The sequence below is a fragment of the Uloborus diversus genome, chromosome 8, assembly GCF_026930045.1.
Source record: "Uloborus diversus isolate 005 chromosome 8, Udiv.v.3.1, whole genome shotgun sequence".
In the NCBI taxonomy this organism is placed as follows: Eukaryota; Metazoa; Arthropoda; class Arachnida; order Araneae; family Uloboridae; genus Uloborus; species Uloborus diversus.
The window spans coordinates 95,766,394-95,786,117 of NC_072738.1; positions in this window are offsets into that span (position 1 = coordinate 95,766,394).

Sequence of the window (19,724 nt, forward strand, 5' to 3'; positions counted from 1 at the left end):
TTTTGCCCTCTTATTTTGATCTTATATTGTTTCTTCGTTCTGTTGCAGGTTGTTATTTTAATGTGTTTCTTTATTACTTTTTTTGTCTTTACGTTTCCATTTCATGTTTTAATTTGCCCCTTGTTTTACTTTTATGTTCTGCTTTTCTGAATTATGTTTATTCTTCTTTTCGCTAAATGTGACAGTTGATTCGTAGCAAAAAAAAAAAAAAAAAAAAAAAAAATCGAACATGAAATTTATTGCTAATTTATTAATAAGCGACAGCATATTGACAGCAAAATGTTTTTTATGGGTCTTTTCACAGAGATTTATTGCTTAACGGTTTTCTCTGGGAGGGAATGGTGTAGTAAATTTTGGCTTTGAGTTGTCTTGTTTTGCTTTATTTAATTGCTTATTTTGATATTTTAGATGTCTGCTGTCAAATTTCATTGCTTTTACTGGATTGTGATACATCTAGAAGATTGTGATTACATCTAGAAGCTCACACCTTTGAATTAAAAAAGGTGTTCTTTGAAAATCTGAAAAACACGTGTCTTTTGTAATCTGTTTCCTTGTGCTAAACAACGTTGGATATTTCCTGCTAGTGTTGCTTTCTTTCGCATTCATTCATAATGCAAAAATATTCAATATGTATTTAAAAAACGTAATTCTATGAGTTACTAATAATTCATTTTTATCATTCGCTTTAAAATAATTAATAATTCGTATTGATATCACCAACGAAGAAAGTGTGAAACAGCACAGAATATAAATTATAAGTTTTGCTTTAATCTTTCCTCTCTTTTTTGGGGGAGGGGGGCTCGTGAAATAATTTCAAACTTCCTTTCCAAGTATATCCATCCACATTTATATAATAGCAATTCACTGATCGAGTAACGCTTCTGGCATCACGAACAATGCAAAAAGATTCCTAGAGCTGCATGAAGCTGCACACCTCATTGGTGCAAAAAATAGTTTTAGCCACCAGTTTAAAGATTAACTGAGTGCGTTTATTTAGTGTATCGTCTTTAGTTCTCTTACGGGCCTCCCAGGTTGTCTAAGCACATACTGAGAGCGAATAAGCCTCTGGATACTTGCTGGCACTGAGTTGCTAGGTTCTAAGTTGCAATTCCGTCTTGGCTATGGTTGCATTGATGCCTCTGGAGCCCACTTAGTAAGGCTCCTATCGATTGTTACCGAATTAAGTTTAAAATCCCTAGACTGCCTTTAATAGGTGAGGTCTCCATAATCTTCAGACAGATTCAAGGCTAATTTCAGGAAGGTTATTGATTTTTAGCGGAAAATGGTGCTGTTTTTTTCAAGATATGTTACTAGCAGACATTGGGCACATCCACTGCCCATTAATTTCCAGGTATGTTCTGAATCGTTTTCATAGTAATGATAATTTGATAATATTTTTTGGTAATGTTTGATTTGCAGGGAAATGCTTTATTTTGACAAGGATTTACTGTATCGGTAACTTAACTGTTTTATCGGTAAGATCCAGGGTCAGTATTTTCCACATAGAAGGGTAGACGTATAATGGAAAAGTACCCAACTATTTTATATGAATATATATATATATATATATATATATATATATATATATATATATATATATATATATATATATATATATATATATATATATATATATATATATATATATAAATGGATGTATGTTTGTGGGTATGTGTGTATGTTCCTTATACAAATCCACAGTTTTCGTCGGATTTCTTCCAAATTTGGCACAAAGGTAAATTGTTGCTTGTTGCTCAGGAATTTATATAGGTGGGTTTTTGGAATTTTAAAAAGACCCAAAAAGGTTTAATTTCATATTTTAAGTCATAAAATTGCTCTTTTCTGCACGAACGAATTTTTGTATAGTTATGAATTTAGTATAAATAAAAAGAACGTAAAAAACTGCCCTGGACGAAGTTTCTTCAAAGTTTAACTGTAATCGTTAAATTTGTGAAGTTTGGTTCAAAGCAAATGAAAATGGTTAGCAGCATATAACCACCAGGAGATATTTTAAATGCAATCAACGCAAAAAGAATCCCCAACAATGACCGTCAATGTCAATTAGCGACAAGCGTAAAGCATGTTTGGCAAGAAAGCCGAACGAAAAAGTAATGCCGTCTTCCAGTAGTTCTTAAATTGCATTCTGCAAAGACACAGGAATACATTGAAATCACCGTCAGTCCTTCTTCAATTTGCTTGCGCATTTCGCTAATAAATTATCAAGTAATAATACCGTAATAATAAACGAAATTTTGATTTGTATTTTCTACATAAACAGCACAGAAAATACCAAAATGAGATAGGTATTAAAAATGCATGCATTATCGAAGTACAGTCTTCAACAGTTTTAGCATTAGAATACTAAACTTATATTAAAACGACATCCTTGCAACTCAAATTTAATTTAATATTGTATTATCCTTGAACAAATCAATATGTATATGTTATTTATACTATTCCATGATTTACCTAATTCGGTTCACCTAACTTAAACAGAAATCGCTCCAGGTTATATAAGATCAGGGGTAAAAATACTAATATGGCTATTAAATTGCAAAATAATCAATTTTGTGCATAGTAGCGTAGATTGAATTTACCTTTCAAGGGGGAGGGGAATAGTCATGGGGTTCATTACATGTACATAAACTACCATACAAGGATTGCTAATGTATGGTAAAATAAAAGGTTGTGCACCTTTAGACCCGCAAATACACACGGAAATTTAATACGGCGGAATTCATATAGTTTTGGAAGGGTAAAAGTTTAAAGTTTGAAAAAATGTAAAGAAATATTAGTTTAAATTTAAACCTTTAAAATGCATAAAATATCTCCATTTTTTATGTAAACAAATTTCTTAATCGTTTAAAATTTTATATTACTTTAACGCTCGAAGCTATAGTACACCTGATGGAGCGTCTTCGCTGACTAGCAATAATTTAAACCAGTTAGCGGGTATGAGACAGCTTTTAACACGAAGAGATTGCTGCTGAAAAGGGCATGATGAAAGTTTTTTCTTTTTAGTCTTCATCGTGAAATCAGTTAAGCAAAGCTCCATTCCCAGTTACAAGACTTTAAGTTCGATAGCTTTTGTTATAAACAATCGAAAACTATTGGATGTTTGTAACTACCACTTAGTAATTCAACTGTCATTGAAAAAATGCTGTAAGATTAAAATGGTTATGTATCAGTGTTATAGAAACAACTCTGTTCACAGTGGAGGAATAAGGTGAAGCAATTTGTATGTCACGTATAACCACTAATCGCAATACATTATTCTTTAAACTTCAAGAAATTAAAATCTCCAGTGAGACTTAAGTTCTGTATCACGATCAATAAGTCAGAAGAGCAGGTGATTAAGTACTTTAAATGCATGTGAAATTTACCTATTTCTCATATAGCTAGCTTTGTGTTGCATGATTAAGGTTAGGTTCACTAAAAAATGTATTTCATTTTGTTGCTGGAAGGGGGACTAAGAATTGTATTTAGGAGCAACATTTGAGTTAAATTAACGAATTAGAAAATTTTGAATAATTTAACTTTTTAGTATTTGGATTACATTTCTAAACGTGGAAATACATTTCCTCCGTTTTGAAGCTGCGGATAAGGAGAACAGAATATGCAACAAGCTTTTGTAAAACGTAAACAAAAGAATTGTCTATTATACAGTTGCAAGTTGAAACAAGACGGTGTTTTTTCTTTCTTTTAATTTCATGGCCTGCAAATAATTAAAAAAAAAAAAAATGACGCGGATAGTGACCAAAATGTGCACGCCTATTTCTTTTTCTATAATGCAGTTCAATTGACAGGTTTTACATAGTTCGTTCCGTAAGTTCGTGCCCACGTACTTAATTTTTATGCTCTATGTTACTTTAAATAATAACTGTAACTATATCTATGGTAACTATTCTTCATTGGAATCATTCCTACCCCTCATAACGACTGTGACTCTGTAAATTAAAATTTCGATATTCTCAAAGGAATACTCTAGAGCAGCAAACTTAAATGAGTGCTTTTACTACCTGCATCAGTTTGAGTTATCATGTACAACATTTGAGGCGAGTGTGAGTTTTTAAAAAATTGAAATAAAATTTTAATCTAGACAAATTTTAAATCGTTGCAAGATACCAATATTAATGTCTAACTGTCATTTTTGCCTACGAAAATAGAAATTTGACATAAATATAAGAAAATAAAATGTGGGTGACGTACGTCTTTTTTTGCAACTTACACTTATCCAATTTTGCTCCATGGTATGCCACTAAATCGCCATGGAAAGAGGAAACAGAGACATTTTGTGAAGTTATTTATACTAAGTGAACGTATTCTATGAAATGTGCTTGCATACTTGCACACTTACAAAAACTTATAAAATGAGTCTACCTAACACGTGAAACCGTGAAAGTAAAAACACCGCCAGAAAATTATCTATTAATAACAATGACTGAATTCCTTATTTTCTGTACAGTGGATTATCTGTTAAGCTTTTGGGCCACTGAGGATGATTTTCAGATCTGAAAATATTGTAACGGTGTCATATTTTGCATGTATCTGTAACTGATAAAAGTCATTGAATTTTACTCACGACTCTTTCTACTAAGACATTCCAATTTTTTTTCTAGAAAAAATATGTGAAGAGTACTATAGCATGCTTTAATGCCTTGGTTTAAACAAAACCTTCAAAGGCAGCACTACGGTTTTCGTATTCGAAGCATCACGTAAGAGGTTGTCCCACAAGATGTGCAAAAGACAATCATTTGTCTTTGCCATTAAGACATTGGATGTACCGCCCGTCTGATTCAACCGTTGACAATGTGCCAGTAGACACGACAGAACCCCGATAATATGCATCATGCTTTTTCGATTTTACTTGATGCTATTTTTTTCTGCAAATGCTCGACTTTCTGTGCTATTTACAGTCTTTTGAAATTTTGAGCCTAGAGTGGTGTGAATGCAGTGTTTTACTGTCATTTAGATAGAATTCATCCATTTAATTATCCAAAAGATATGTTGCATTGAGAAGCACCCGGGCAACGCCGGGTTGTAAGCTAGTTTTGAATATAATTGAACATTTAATCTTAAATATTTCTAGTTAGTGCAATTCTAGATAGGAATTAATAATTCTAATGTGTTAACTTTTACAATCTCTTTTATCTGTTTTAAAAAAGAATGATATTAAATATATATATATAAAGCTTAGTTTGGGGCGCCCTCTCGCATTTTGGAGCCCGGGGCGTTTGTCGCTCTCCCCCCCCCCCGGTAGGCCCTCGGTCGACCCTGGTTAAAATTTCAGCTATCAAAATACCGCCAAACAAGCACTTGCTTCGTTCAAATGTATGACCAATTTTCACCCGTGCCTTGACAGGCTATTTTCGAATGTATTTAAGAATATCAAATGATAGGGCTGATTAACTACATAAATCATAAAATATTGCGTTTCGTAAAATAGATATTAAAAGCTAAGCTATGTGCAAATATGGCGTCGGTAAGTAAGAAAAGACTAAAAGAAGAATAATATTATAGAAAAAAAAAATTGAATTTTTCCGCTAATTAATTCGTTTCGTTTTCAATTGTTTTTTTTTTCTTTGAAAAATATATTTTATCTAATTAGTAGAAACACATTACACAATGTCTGTTGCAAACAAAGATTTTATGCTGAGAGAAAAAGTAATTTAATTATGCTTAATTCAGCTTATATTGTGTTCTTGCCAATTAGTCTTATTTTATTTTAAAAATGCTTTTTTTTTTTCCAACATGCAACACAAAACCTGTTTCTTTTAACATAATTTATAATATTTGAACTGAACATAAGCTAATGCAATAGCTTTATTTCTTATATTATATATATTTTTTATTTTTATTTATTTATTTAATTTTTTTTGAAAATGATTTCATTTAATCGTCTTTATTAATTGGAATTTAATTTCTCTGGATTTTAATGAATTAAATCATGCCCCGTTCAATGAAAACACATTAAGAAAACCATTAACATACTAAGCAGTAAATAAATACCCTCGTGCCGAGGAATAACAGGAAATATCATTCGTTGTTTAGCACAAACAAACAGGTTACAGAATACACGCGTTTCTGGGTTTCAAGGAACCCCTTTTTCAATTCAATGGTTTGAGCTTCTGAATGCAAAGACACCCAGTAAGAGCAATGAAAATGGACAGCAGACAGTTTAAATATCAAAATAAGCAATTAACACAAACAAAACAAAACAAAATGGAACTCAAAGTCAAGATTTATTGCATGATTCCCTCCCAAAGAAAACCATTAAGCAATAAATTTTTTTTAAAAAGATCCATGAAGTAGATTTTGCTGTCATAGCGCTTATTAATAAATAAGCAATAAATTTATGTCCGAAAATAATTTGCTACGAATCAACTACCACATTTAGCGAAAGGAAGTATAAACATAATTCACAGAAACAGAAAGAAGTTGGAAAACAGCAAAAAGTTAAACTAGTACAAAACAAAGCATGAAATGGAAACGTAAAGACAGAAAAACGTACTCTCTCTCTCTAAAGAAAGACATTACAATAACCACCTACAACACAACGGAGAAAAAATATAGGATCAAAGAAGAGGGTGAAAAAAGACCACCAAAATTAATGAATGGATGCCACACTGCAGAAAAATACGAAATGGCTTTTTGATTGTTAACTAGATTAGAGCAATTCTTTAGAATGGAAAGACTCCCAAAAACCAAGATCTGATGAAAATTCTGGATAACTTTAAACGAACTGAAATCAAAGGAATGATTTGAATCCCAGCAGTGTTGAGCAATGCTAGACTTATTGAATTATTGTTCTCTCACATAAATTTTATGCTCTTTTAAACGAAATTTCAAAGAATGGAGGGTCACTCCAATATAGGCAAGACTGCAAATGCAGTCAATTTTATAAATTCCACAATCATTAAGAGGATCAATAGAATCCTTAAGAGACGAGAACGAAAGTTTACTAATTGGTTATAAAACACAACCTGGATTTGGAAACGTTTAAGTATCTTAGCGACCTGAAAAGAAACAGAAGGAAAGAATGGTAAAATGACCAAATTCTTAGTGATGAAAGATCTTTTTCGAATATTACTTTGGGATCTTTTAGAAAGCTTTTTATAAATGGAACAATCAAAATGGGTGGATAGTCTGTATCAATTGCCGCAGCTGGCAATGGTCTGGATATGGAAAACTTACTTAGCCCCATTCTTAGTGATATTTACATGCATTAATTTGAAGTTAAGCTGTTCCAAAAATAACAGTTTCAATTTTATGTTCATTATGTTGATGACTGCTTTGTTCGAATGAACCATAATCATCTGTATGTTGTTGAGGCTTAAGTTATTTTAAACTCTATAGATCCTCATATTGAATTCTCGTATGAACTAGAACAAAATAACTGCCTTTCCTTACTCGAAGTTCTCGTTTCTAGAACTGAGTCTGGTTTTGAAACTACTTTTTATCGCAAACCTTTTGCTATATCTTTACCTCCTCACAGACTATCGTCTCATTCACCTTACTAAAAATATTCTGGTTTTAATGCTCTTGTTAATCGTGCTTTAAAGACTTCTTCCTCAGAGGAACTTTTTAATGCAGAACTTAACTATCTCAGAGCGGTGGCAATTGATAGAGATTATCACTTTGATTCATTTTATTTATAAAAAGCTTTCTAAAAGATATAATGAAGTTCGAAAAAGATCTTTTATCACTGAGAATTTGGTCATTTTACCATTCTTTCCTTCTGTTACTTTTCAGGTGCCAAGATACTTAAACGTTCCTAATTCCAGGTTGTGTTTTCACCTATTAATGCACTTTCGTTCTCGTCTTTAAGGATTATATTGATCCTCTTAATGGTTGTGGAATTTATAAAATTATATACTGCATTTGCGGTCTTGCCTATACTGTACAGACCCGCCGTTCCATGAAATTTCGTTTAAAAGAGCACAAGTATTATATGAGAAAACAACAGTTCAATACGTCTAGTATTGCTTAACACTGCTGGGACTCAAATAACTCCTTTGATTTCAACTCATTTAAAATTATCCAGAAATGTGCAAATTCATCAGATCTTGAACTTTGTACTTGTTTAACTTTTTGTCGTTTTCCAACTTATTTCTGTTTTCCTGAATTATGTTTATTCTTCTTTTGGCTAAATGGTGGTAGTTGATTCGTAGCAATATTTTTTCAGACATAAATTTATTGCTAATTTATTAATACACGGTTTCAATGAGCAAAATTTATTTTATGGCAATTTTTACTGAAATTTATTGCCTAACGGCTTTCTCTGGGAGGGAATCATGCAATAGATATTGACTTTGAGTTCTATTTTTAACCGACTTCAAAAAAAGGAGGTTATGATTTCGTCTGGCGGCTTTTTATGTATATTTTCTATTACTCTTGGAATATTGGACCGATTTGAAAAATTATTTTTTTTTTTTGTTTGGAAGTGTATGCTTTCCTGATGGTCCCATGTTAATTTTGTTTGAATCTGATGAGGGGTCAAGGAGAAATCTAAAACTTTAAATTTCACGCGTTGTGGCTACGTAGATCAGCTTTCGTCAACTGCGCGACACGTCACAGGTCATGTGGTTTTGGCGTGAACGGTGCATTTTTTCGACGGAGGAATCTTGTCTTGAACAATATTTAATTCTTACGAATCGGGATGTTTGATTTTCACGGCCATGCCTGTTCATTTTAATTATAGTCTTACTTATGTATTTATTACTCATGTAGCAAATTAGTAAATAAAATGAATTTTGATATTAAAATAGTTGAATTAATTTATTTAATTTAAATTTTATTGTGCTAATAAATAACTTCATTTAGCCATTGAAGTTTTTCTTTTTAAATCATTCAACGTTGAAAATTTTTTTGTGCTCAATTCAAGGGAAATTGAAAACAAAATCCCTTCCTCCGACGATTAAATTAAACATATCGTAACTGGTGTCCGAGATTTCTGAAGTTTAATAAGTATTCTAGATTCATCAATTCACTACGCCATCAGTTTAATTTACAGTTATGGCAATACTAATTAACATACTTCATTGGAATTTTTTTATGTACTATGCTCCCCGATTACTGGAAGATGCCTGGACCGATTAAGAAAATTCTTTTTCTGTTTGAAACGGTATACTTCTCCCGGTCGTTTAATCCTCTTCAAGTCCGGGTATGATTAGGCTTGCCAGATTTCTGAAATGTTCAACCGGGGCACCAGAATGCCTCCTCCTCCCCCAGCCCCAGTGAAGCTACTACTGAAAATGTCCGCACTAGTGGCTGATTTTTGGAGTGTTTTATACGAGTGGGGCAGTTTTTTCTCAATGATATAAATAAATGGTTCCTAATTTTGAACCTAAAAAAGGTGTTATAAAAAATACCATTAGCAGATAAAATTTGAACATTTCACTCATTTGGTGTGGTGATTTACAATTTATTTTAATTTGAAAAAACACTTTGAATAAGGAATAAAAATTTAACAATATATAGATTTACTTTTTATTTTACTCTTTTAGATAGTCTTTTTTGGTTTTAATCTTGTTGTAAAATCCTTACAAGCCAATCCCATATTAATTTTACAAGTACAAATGACTAAGTACAAATTGGTAATAATGATAAAGTAATTATCCTAACTAATTCTTCAATTACTTTTTTTAGACCTTTTTTATCATTTGTAATCAAATTCATCTTTTTCCGGGACGTGAAGTAAACCGGCCGGGACACTTGGATTTTATCTGAAAACCGGGGCTGTCCTCTGACAAGCCTAGGTATGAGGTATCCTGGAGAAATCGAGGGAACTCATCAAATTTCATACTCGAACTTTGTTGTTTGTAAATTAGTAGAGTCTCACTTAGTGAAATGATTTTTATGGTTTTTTTTGTTTAATAGATAGGAGTGAAATAACTTAATTCCCATACCTTTGTTTCACCATATTTGGTCTTTAGAAAAAAAAAAAAGTTATGAGCAAGAAACAAGAAACTTTTTAAACATTTTATTTCAATATTAAACGATTAAATATTAAATCCATTGTTAAAGAAAGTGCCCATAAAGCAAAGGTACTTTCTTTACTCAGTGTTAAAGTACCAAAAAACATTAATATTAATCAGGGGTGCCCCCTTAAGCGTGGGAGGTATTTAAGGGGTATTTTTACTTTTTAGGGGGTTCTTGCTTTAGGGGAGTACTCTCCCCCCTAAATATTTCTCCTGCATTAATCATTAATAGTCATGTCGCAAATTTTGAATGAAGACTCCTCTGAGGCAAACAAATTCATTTAGTATCACTAGTCGACCCGTGCGGAACTCCGCACTGTGCTTTGAATCGTTTCATAGGGCATTTCGCTCTTTAAAAATTTCAAAGGAAGAACATTATGAAGAAAAACCGAAAAAAAGTAAGCGCAGAAGAAAAGGCATGTAATTTAAAGGCATCAGTAACAAAATCTCGTTAAATACAACGTTGTGATAATTTGATCATCGCTCATCTTTTGGTTCTACGTATTTTCAATACAAACATAAATATCATTAAAAGTGTGGCTGAGTAGTGACTCGTGAAAAAGCAATAATTGTGCATGTGGAAAAGCAGGTTCTGGCAAATACAGTCCTGCCCATGTGTGCATCTGACGGGAAAAAAAGAAACATTAAAGAGATATTTATTGGCACGGATTCGAATTGGCGCCATTCTGATTGACAGCTCGACACCCCAACAAACCTAGCAATTGCGCCTTCCTTTTCGAAAGCTATTCATTGAAGGAATGCGTAGTAAAAAACAGCAAAAACCTTTTTGCCGGGAAAAAAAACAATAAGATCATGCTTCTATGTTTTGTCATTAACCAGCATGATACGATTTAAAATTATTCGTAAAGCATGGAATTTGATTAAAGAATGACGAAGACCTCACGTAGCGATTGAAACAAACATTCGAGGGAAGTAATAAATTAGATTGAAAATAAGTGTTTTTGTCTTTGAATATTGAACTATTTCACATAGAAGGTTGCTTTAACCGTTACGGCTTAAATGCCCGCACATGTTTCTCTCATAATCGAACACTTAAAATTTAAAACCAAAACCAGTTGAACTGAGTCCGTTTTTTAAGTGTAATTTTTCGAACGTAGACAAAATGTTGTTTTTTTTTCAGCCGAAAGCAGAGGAGTAGAGTTTCTTACTAATGAAGTTGATAAACATTTTAATATTTTGTATCGTAATCGCGCGAATAAAAAATGTAAACACACTCACACATACACAGGCTCTTTTTTTGCCGAAAGCGACGTATAAAATTGGAAAACTGTATTAGAACTTTGCTTTAAAAAAAAAAAAACGGTATAAGAACTTCAGGCTGCATCAAGGTTTTGAAACAGCAAGGGCTGTTTCTGAAAACTTGATTTTTCGACCGTAGGTCTATTTTTTGCCATTAGCCAGCCTGATAAGTTTTAAAATGAGAGGGGAATAATATATAAGATGTTGAAGAGAAATGTTTTCATTTTTTGAAAATTTTTACAATTTGTTACCACAGGCTGCTTGAACCGTTATGACTTAGATGGCAGCACGTGTTCATTATTTAACAGCACGGTTAAAATACAAAATAAATTGAACTATGTTCTTCTTTTAAGCGTAGCTTTTCGAATGTAGTAAAAATGTGATAAGCTATTTGTTTTTTTTTTTTTTTTGCAAAAAAGAAAAAATATATATTTTACCCTTCAAATTGAGGTAGTAGTTTTTTTATTTGTACAAAGAGTCAAAAACTCATTCGAGGAATATGTATTTCAGTATACGATTTATTGTTTTTTCTGAACAAAAAACAATTCTATTGTAGTCTGAAATTCTAAACCTGATACTTATATTTTCGCTTACATTATGCTTTAATTTTCTTACCAGAGCCAAAGCTTTAAATAAAAAAAAAACTTACAATTCAGAAGTAATTTAGCGCAATGTTACATCAAGCTTTCATAACAGCAAGGATCGTTTCCTTCTCATTTATTCTATTCACTCACATTTGTTATTCACTTAATTAAGTGTTCTTGTAATGCGCGATATTTATCTAATTTGTGATGCAGATTGTCCGGACGTTGGCCCGAACACTCATTCTCCTGGTTACCAAGAGAACGCTCTGCCGATTAAGCAATTCAGCTATGTCGGTCATAGTGCAAATTAAAGTTATAAATTTAACCGAAAACCTCATTCTGGTTCTTTAAAACAGGTTTTTTGGCAGAAAAAAAAAAACAATTTTTAGTCCGTGGGTCTATTTTTCGTCAGTAGCCATCACGATAAGCTTTAAAATAAGGTGTAAATCAAAGAAATCGATCAAGAATTGAGGAAAATCTGGCGTAGAAACCAAAACCAGGCTACAGGAATCATATATAAGGATTGCTCTAGTAGTATTTTGATCTTCATATATACAATATCACAGTAGATACTCTGTATCTAGGGTGATGCTGATCTATAACGGGGCCAAGTACAGAGAAATGTGACTTTTTTCATTTATTTTTTCGAGTTACGTGACACGTATTATTGTGAAACATAAAATAGTTGAAACCATTTAAAATTCAGTAGTTTTCCTAACTAAATTAGCGAAAAAATAAATCCTGGAGAGGAACGAAGATCAGTTTTTAGTGCCAATCGTATAAAATGTTATGCGCATTTAAAATTTTTCTTTCTTTAACCGATTTCAAAAAAGACGTTCTGAAGCACGCATAGACCAATTTGGAAAATTCTTTTTTTTTTCTCGTTTGAAAAGGTATATACTTCCCGGCTGATCCCATGGTCATCAGATCAGTAACTGAAGATGAGATCCCTGAAAAATCAAGAAAACTCTTCAAATTCTATGGGCAAAACTAAAGCGATTGCGCATTTGAAAAAGCCTTTCTTCAGCCTTCGGATGTCTCCGAGACGTTGCGCTCTATTTCTTTCTTTATTTTGCTCATCTTAGCTGTTTTCAGACTGCTTTGCTCGACCTTTCTTACTTGAGATGTACGTAAGGAGTTTACCACACACTCTACCCTATGTACTTATTTTCTATTTACACCACTAAAAAGCAAAAAATAAATTATTTTCAATTAAAAAAACGCCTTATAAAAATAAATAGGAACTAAAAAGTAAAAAAAATAATGGGTCATACTTACATACGATTTCCTACCCAAACTATAATTCAAATTTATTTTACAATACCTGTGCAAAAATCAACTAAACTAATCACCCAATTATAAAATAAACACTGATTTTAATTACTATACAATGAATTATTTTAATATCAAACTAACAATATACGATCTCATAATTTTTTATAACCTTTTGAAGTAGGGGCCTCTTATAAACTACTGCCTCACGTAACTGACAACTCACCGAATCCGGAGTTCAACACTAATTTAACTAAACGTGAAATTAGTCTTTTAGAATCTAAGCTTACTCAGTTACGTTAGGAGGCCCCGACTTTAAAAGGTTATTAAAAATTAAGAGATCGTATATAATTAGTTAGGTATTAAAATAATTCATCGTATAGTAATTAAAATCAGTGTTTATTTTATAATTGGGTGTTTAGTTGATTTTTGCACTGAAATTGTAAAATAAATTTGATTTATACGTTTGGGTAGGAAATCGTATGTAAGTATGACCCATTATTTTTTACTCTTTAGTTCCTCTTTGTTTTTTGAAGTCGATTCTTTTTTATTTGAAAATAATTTGTCTTGTTTTGTTTGTTAATTGCTTATTTTGATATTTAAGCTGTCTGTTGTCCATTTTCACTGCTTATACTGGGTGTCTTTGCATCTAAAAGCTCATGCCACTGAACTAAAAAAGGGGTTAATTGAAACCCCGAAACACGTGTATTCTGTAATCTGTTTATTTGTGCTGAACAACGTTGGATATTTCCTATCATTAACATACTATTTTAAGATTTTATGAGTTTTGAACGTTGCATCAAATACCGCATTAAAGCAGCGTATAATAATATTTACAAAATACTCTTTGTACAAAAGAATGAATCAAACTCCTCGGATATGAGAAAAAAACTTAAATCTGTGGAGCTTCAGTAAAATCATTTGTTTAGCGAGAAAATTTACTTATGACCGAAAGATCAGTCGCTTTTAAATGATATGCATTCATCTCACTACGAAATCTGACTCTAAGTTCCATTTTTTCAAGAAACACATTTTTCAAACTCCAAAATGACAAGCCTGATAATAAAGAAAAATACTTTTCGCGGAAAATAAATTTCGTAATTTCCGCTTTTTGGGATATCAGGTCTTACAAATGCATAAATGTATAAACAATGTTTCTGAAACAGTAATACATTTGATATCAAACAGTAAACATGAAGAGAATAACTGAACATCTACGTTTATTTAGATTGCATTAAGTAGAAGAGATTGTGATTACGTAGCTCCTGCTCTCTAAGGATTTGAAGTTTTTTAAGACGGTATTACAAACTCATTTATGTAAAAGGGTCCATTAAATATTTTATGTTTTGAAGGTAATAAAGAGAAGCATTTAAATGTGATGCCTTGAGTTATATCAAGCATTTAATCCAAAACTTGAAAAGATGTATTAAGACGATTTATCGAACTTAAATTACATATATTTATTGTTTGAATATGGGATTCAAAATATGTTGAAAACTTAAGTATTCGCTTTAATGTGTACAGTGGAAAGTGGTCGAATTCTGCACCTGAAGATAATTCTGCGCAGTTGTGTTCCCAAGTTCATATAATGTACTTAGTCGTGTGTATTTTACTGCCACTTGAAAGGGAACTTGAAACTTAACTGTGAAAAAGACGATAATATAGATTTTATTTATTTATTTATTTATTTATTTTTTTGCCCGGATGTGTGATAATGTTTCTACGTCGTATCTTATAACAATCTTCATGTTAAATTAAAACGTAACTACGGAAAAATGAACGTTTAATTTCTTTTGTTCCAATTGATTATTGAAACTGTTTAATTGATTCGTTTCAATGATCAATGCTCGAATCAAACACGCTTCAAACCGCAAGAAACGTCAACCAACTCAAATGCTTGAATTTCTATATTTTTATTGTTCTAATTTAGTAACTTTTAATGCACTGGAAAATGAAAGCGAACCGTTTAAAAAACAAAACTCAGTCAGAAATACGAGTACTGTTACTCGCAAATAACGTTTAAGGTTCATCTAAGTATAGTTTAATCGATTCTGACTTCAAGAGTCCCTTAACAACATATGATAAAGCGTTTCTTCAATATCTTGTCACTAAAAGGTTTAGAAAATATTTGAGGAAAACTTAATCGATTATTCAATTTTGAATCGTATCTTTAGCATCATGTGTTTTAAAAGAGCTCATTCTCATTAAAACTTATAGCAATAATTTATTTCGCGTTTCTCTAGAATATCGGCAACAGATAACTTTAAAGCTCTTTACAAACAACCTTTTGAGTACAAAATCAATATTGTTGTTTCGCTTGCATAATGGAGTATTTTATTATTCATATAGAGACATCGTGAAATCTTAAACTGCTTCTTTTTTGGTATGTTTATCATTAGAGTAAGAGGGAATTTTCCGTACGATGTTTTTGTAGTAGTGTATAAAACACAAAAATAGTTAATAAAAAGTAATGGAAAACATATTTTTCTGCTAGTAATTTCAAGCATTAAAAAAAGTTGTATCAATCAAGTTAAATTTAAAGCGCATATTATCCTTTTTAAAGCATACTTTATATATTTTTATAGACTAATAACGGTAACTGGACTTTTGTAAATAAATTTATTTTAAATTTTATATTAAAAAATACGAGGTTTAAAAAAAAAAGTTTCCTAATAGTGAATAAAACGTAAACACAGTTAACAAAAAGTAATAGTATATAACTGCTAGAATTTAAAGTATTGAAGACATAATAATGTATGCAATAATTTTAAAACGCATATAGTATCCTTTCTAACTATGACATTACATCTATGTAAGGTTATGAAGGTAACTAGTGTTTCTTAATTATTTTTCGTAGGAATTTTATGAGAAAATATTTTGCGGTTTTAGCACGTTTTGGAAAAACATTAATTTCTTGCATACTTTTAATTCTAAAGTGTAGTTTCTTTCTTTTCCAGAATCATGTCCTACAACAACAGCACTTTTTTTTCAATTTAAAAGATTTTGTAGCGCAGTTATTGCATGAAAAGTTGTTTAGATGTCTTTATTGCTTTAAATATATGTAACATATTAACAAAATATCTGATTTGAGTTGTCTCAGAAAGTTGGTTGTAAGATGATAGAATTTTTAAACATAAAAAAAAAACAGATCTAATATACGGTTTAAAAAGTAAACGCTGGTGCATATGTTTTGTCGGTTCCTAAATCTTGTGAGAATCTGGTAACCCGTCTTCTAAAAACTAGTACAACTTAATTTTCGAAATAATTGCTTTTTAAACTATTTTCCCTGTAAAAGTCAGATAAAGAAGAAAAAAAGCATGAAAGAAGGTTAAATGCATCCTTAAAATATCTTAAAAAGACAAATAAATAAATAAATAAATCAAAATATTAAATAAACAATGAAAAATTAAAAATTGGAAAGAAAGGTATTAAGATGGGGGAAAATGTTTGTGGTCTTTTGATTTCTTACCAGAATTTTGTTATTTTTTATTTGTTTTGAAAATACACATTAACTATTTTTTGGCAACAGAGGAAAGAAAAATATTTTGTTTGACATAATGTATTTATTTTAATGGGCTTATTATTTTCCACTTTTTTTTTTCTTTTTTTTTGGAAAGTGATTAAAGTCTTTTTTAATAGGAAAAATATATTAGCTGCTTTGTTTAACAGGTGCTACTACTTTATTTGTTTGTTTATTTTTTATTATTAATTTTTTTACGCATCTGTTTTTTCAGATGAGCGAGGCCTATTTTATTTTCAGAAATCAGCCTAAAATGTTAAACTTTTATGTTTGAGATAATTTCCGATTTTAGATAATTTTAAGGATATTAATCATATAACTAGAAAGTTGATATTGGTATACAGGAAAGCAGGCACGTTTAAATCTGGACGGAACTTCTTGTTTATTTAAGTCTCACATGAAACCTGTTAGACGCACTTAAAATCAACAACTTTTGCAGACAACAAATATTCCGATACCAGCGACGTTCCCTCATGGGGTAGGCATTACATTTCACGACGAAATAAAATTGCGTTGAGGCAATAATAAATTTCTCTCAAGAAGAGGTTCAACAAAATATCAGATGACTTTAATGTGCTTGCAGGTTCCATCCGTGGTTAATGAGTTCTTCTTGACAAAGATTTATGAATTCCATGTTCACCCAGCAGAATCATTTATTACTGTGAGGAGGAATGTGTCATGATCAGAACAAGATGATAATAGTTATTCTTAGGAATTGAATAATGCATGATTTTGCGCAGACATAGTCTCAGAGTCCAAACACGTATCATATTTTCCTTGACTTGGTGAAGATGTAAACTAACTGCATCTCAACATTTGTTTTTTTTTTTTTTTTTTTAGGGTAACAAAAGTTTATTATGTTTTTTTTGGCTATTCATATTGTAATCAATCTGGGATATCTCTGAAATGAATACTTGATGTGATTTTCTGCATTGTATATAGAGAACACCTATTTTTAATTCAAAAAAATAAAAAAATCGTTCTGCATTGTTTCAATCATTCAATTTCTTGGGATACAAAAAGTATTCTTCGGTGCCTTTTGATACATTGTGACTCTTCAAAACGACCAATAAACACAGAGACATCTCTTTGATTTTCGGTTCTTTTATCGTAATTGCCATGACTTTTAACTCCCTTCTGAGTGTCCAGATATCAGTTGCTCAAGCATGGGCAGTATTTTTAAGATAAATGATTACAAAAGATCAAAACTTTCGGCTAATCCCCTATTTCCCTAATGAATACTTTTGTGCATGCAACTAAAAACCCCCAGCTGAGAGAAGAATAACAGAGGCTGCCTGTGCGGATTCCCTAAGGAAATGTCCCCCTTGGTGTCTTGTGGTCAACCCCATTATTTTCTTACAACAAAACAGTTTGAATCAGAAAGGAATTCCAAAGCAAACTTTACTGCTTGTATTTGAGAACATGTATTCAGAAGAAAAAAAAAAAAAAGAGAAAATCTTGCTTGAAATCGAGTCGGATTGTTTTTCTTTTTTTTAAATATATTTGGATAAATTTTAGTTAGTTTCATAGGATTATTTACTAACTAAGGCAACTTGATTATTGAAAAGGAACCAAATATTTTATTTCTATTTTTAAAATCTCATAAAAGAAGGTGCAATTAAAACATTGAAGCTATTTTAAAACAATAAATAAAATCTGAAAAAGAAAGGAGGTAAAGAAATGTTTCGTTTCGTATGAGTAAAGCAAAAAGAACTCAAGATATTATTATTTCATTTGTATTGTAGTATATATTTTATGTTTTGCATGGTCAACTATTTCGTATAATAAATGCGGTCGTCATAATTTTTGTTTGTGAAATTAAAAATATTCAAAACTGTATCACTAAAAATCCTTCAAAGGATGCCGCGAATATAAAAAGTTAAAATTTAAGTTTGAAAATATCACGATTTAAAAATACATAAATAATAAAAAATAATAATAGTATACATATAATTAAAAATCGTAGTAAACACATTATAATTAAAAAAAAAGCATACCCGTACAAAATTAAGATGTGTAAGATAATTTAAAAAAATATTGTGTAAAATAAATTATAAAATTTGAGGATTATGAACAATTTAGTGAAGGATGCTTGTGTAAGAAGGTGGATTTTTCGTAACAAGAAAATAATATTTCTGTTTATTTGCTTTATTCAGGCATAGAAATATTGTTAAATGTGTAAGGAAATATTTTCACACTTGTTCATCAGGAGCTCAAATGCCAGAATGCTAAGAAACAAAGCTTCCACGAAAAGATAAAAATATAATGCTTGATTATTTGAAGCATTATACGTGTCTCATCCAGGAGTACTTGAAAGGTTAATATCTTAGTAAAATAAAATAAATTACAACAAGTATCGTGAAATACTATAAGTTACATCCCTTTTGTCTAAGGAAAAGAGCTTGATTACCGCTCCTCTAAAAGCACCAGAACCCAACAGAGAAGCGTAATAACAGGGTTCTGCCCTTGGAAGGATCGCCGACACATATTCGGCCGAAGCAAAAACTGCTAGAAACGCCGTGACGACACAGGTTCGTCGAAGGCAGTTAGTTAGGAACCATTTTCCTGCAACGAGCCTGAATCGGCCGGGGCAGTATTAACACAAACTGCGTGGCCGATCCTGTATCGGCCGGGGCAAAGAATGGGTTCAAGATTTGTCTAAAAAAAATAAATAAAAAAAAAAAAGAAGGAACAAAAATAAATAAACATAATTTTTCTATTGATACATTTTTTATTTTCGTTTGCGAAATTCAGATTTTTTTTTTTTAACATCAAAACCTTATTTCCTAACTAATGTATTGGAAATAAGTTCCATTTTACTAGATGTATTGCCAGTTCGTTATAAAAAATGCTAGAAATGTGACGTTATTTTGCACCAGGAAAATGACATTTTGCGTCAGGAGTATTACATTTTACGCCAGGATTTTTAGATTTTGCTCCACGAGTATTACATTTTGCGTCAGGAGTATTACATTTTGCGCCAGCCGAATTTCATTTTGCTCCAGGAAAATTTCATTTTGCGCTAGGAAAATGACATTTTTTTGCTCCAGAAGAATGACACTTTCCTTACAACTTGCCTGTTACGTAGGCCCAGGATTATAACTAAGG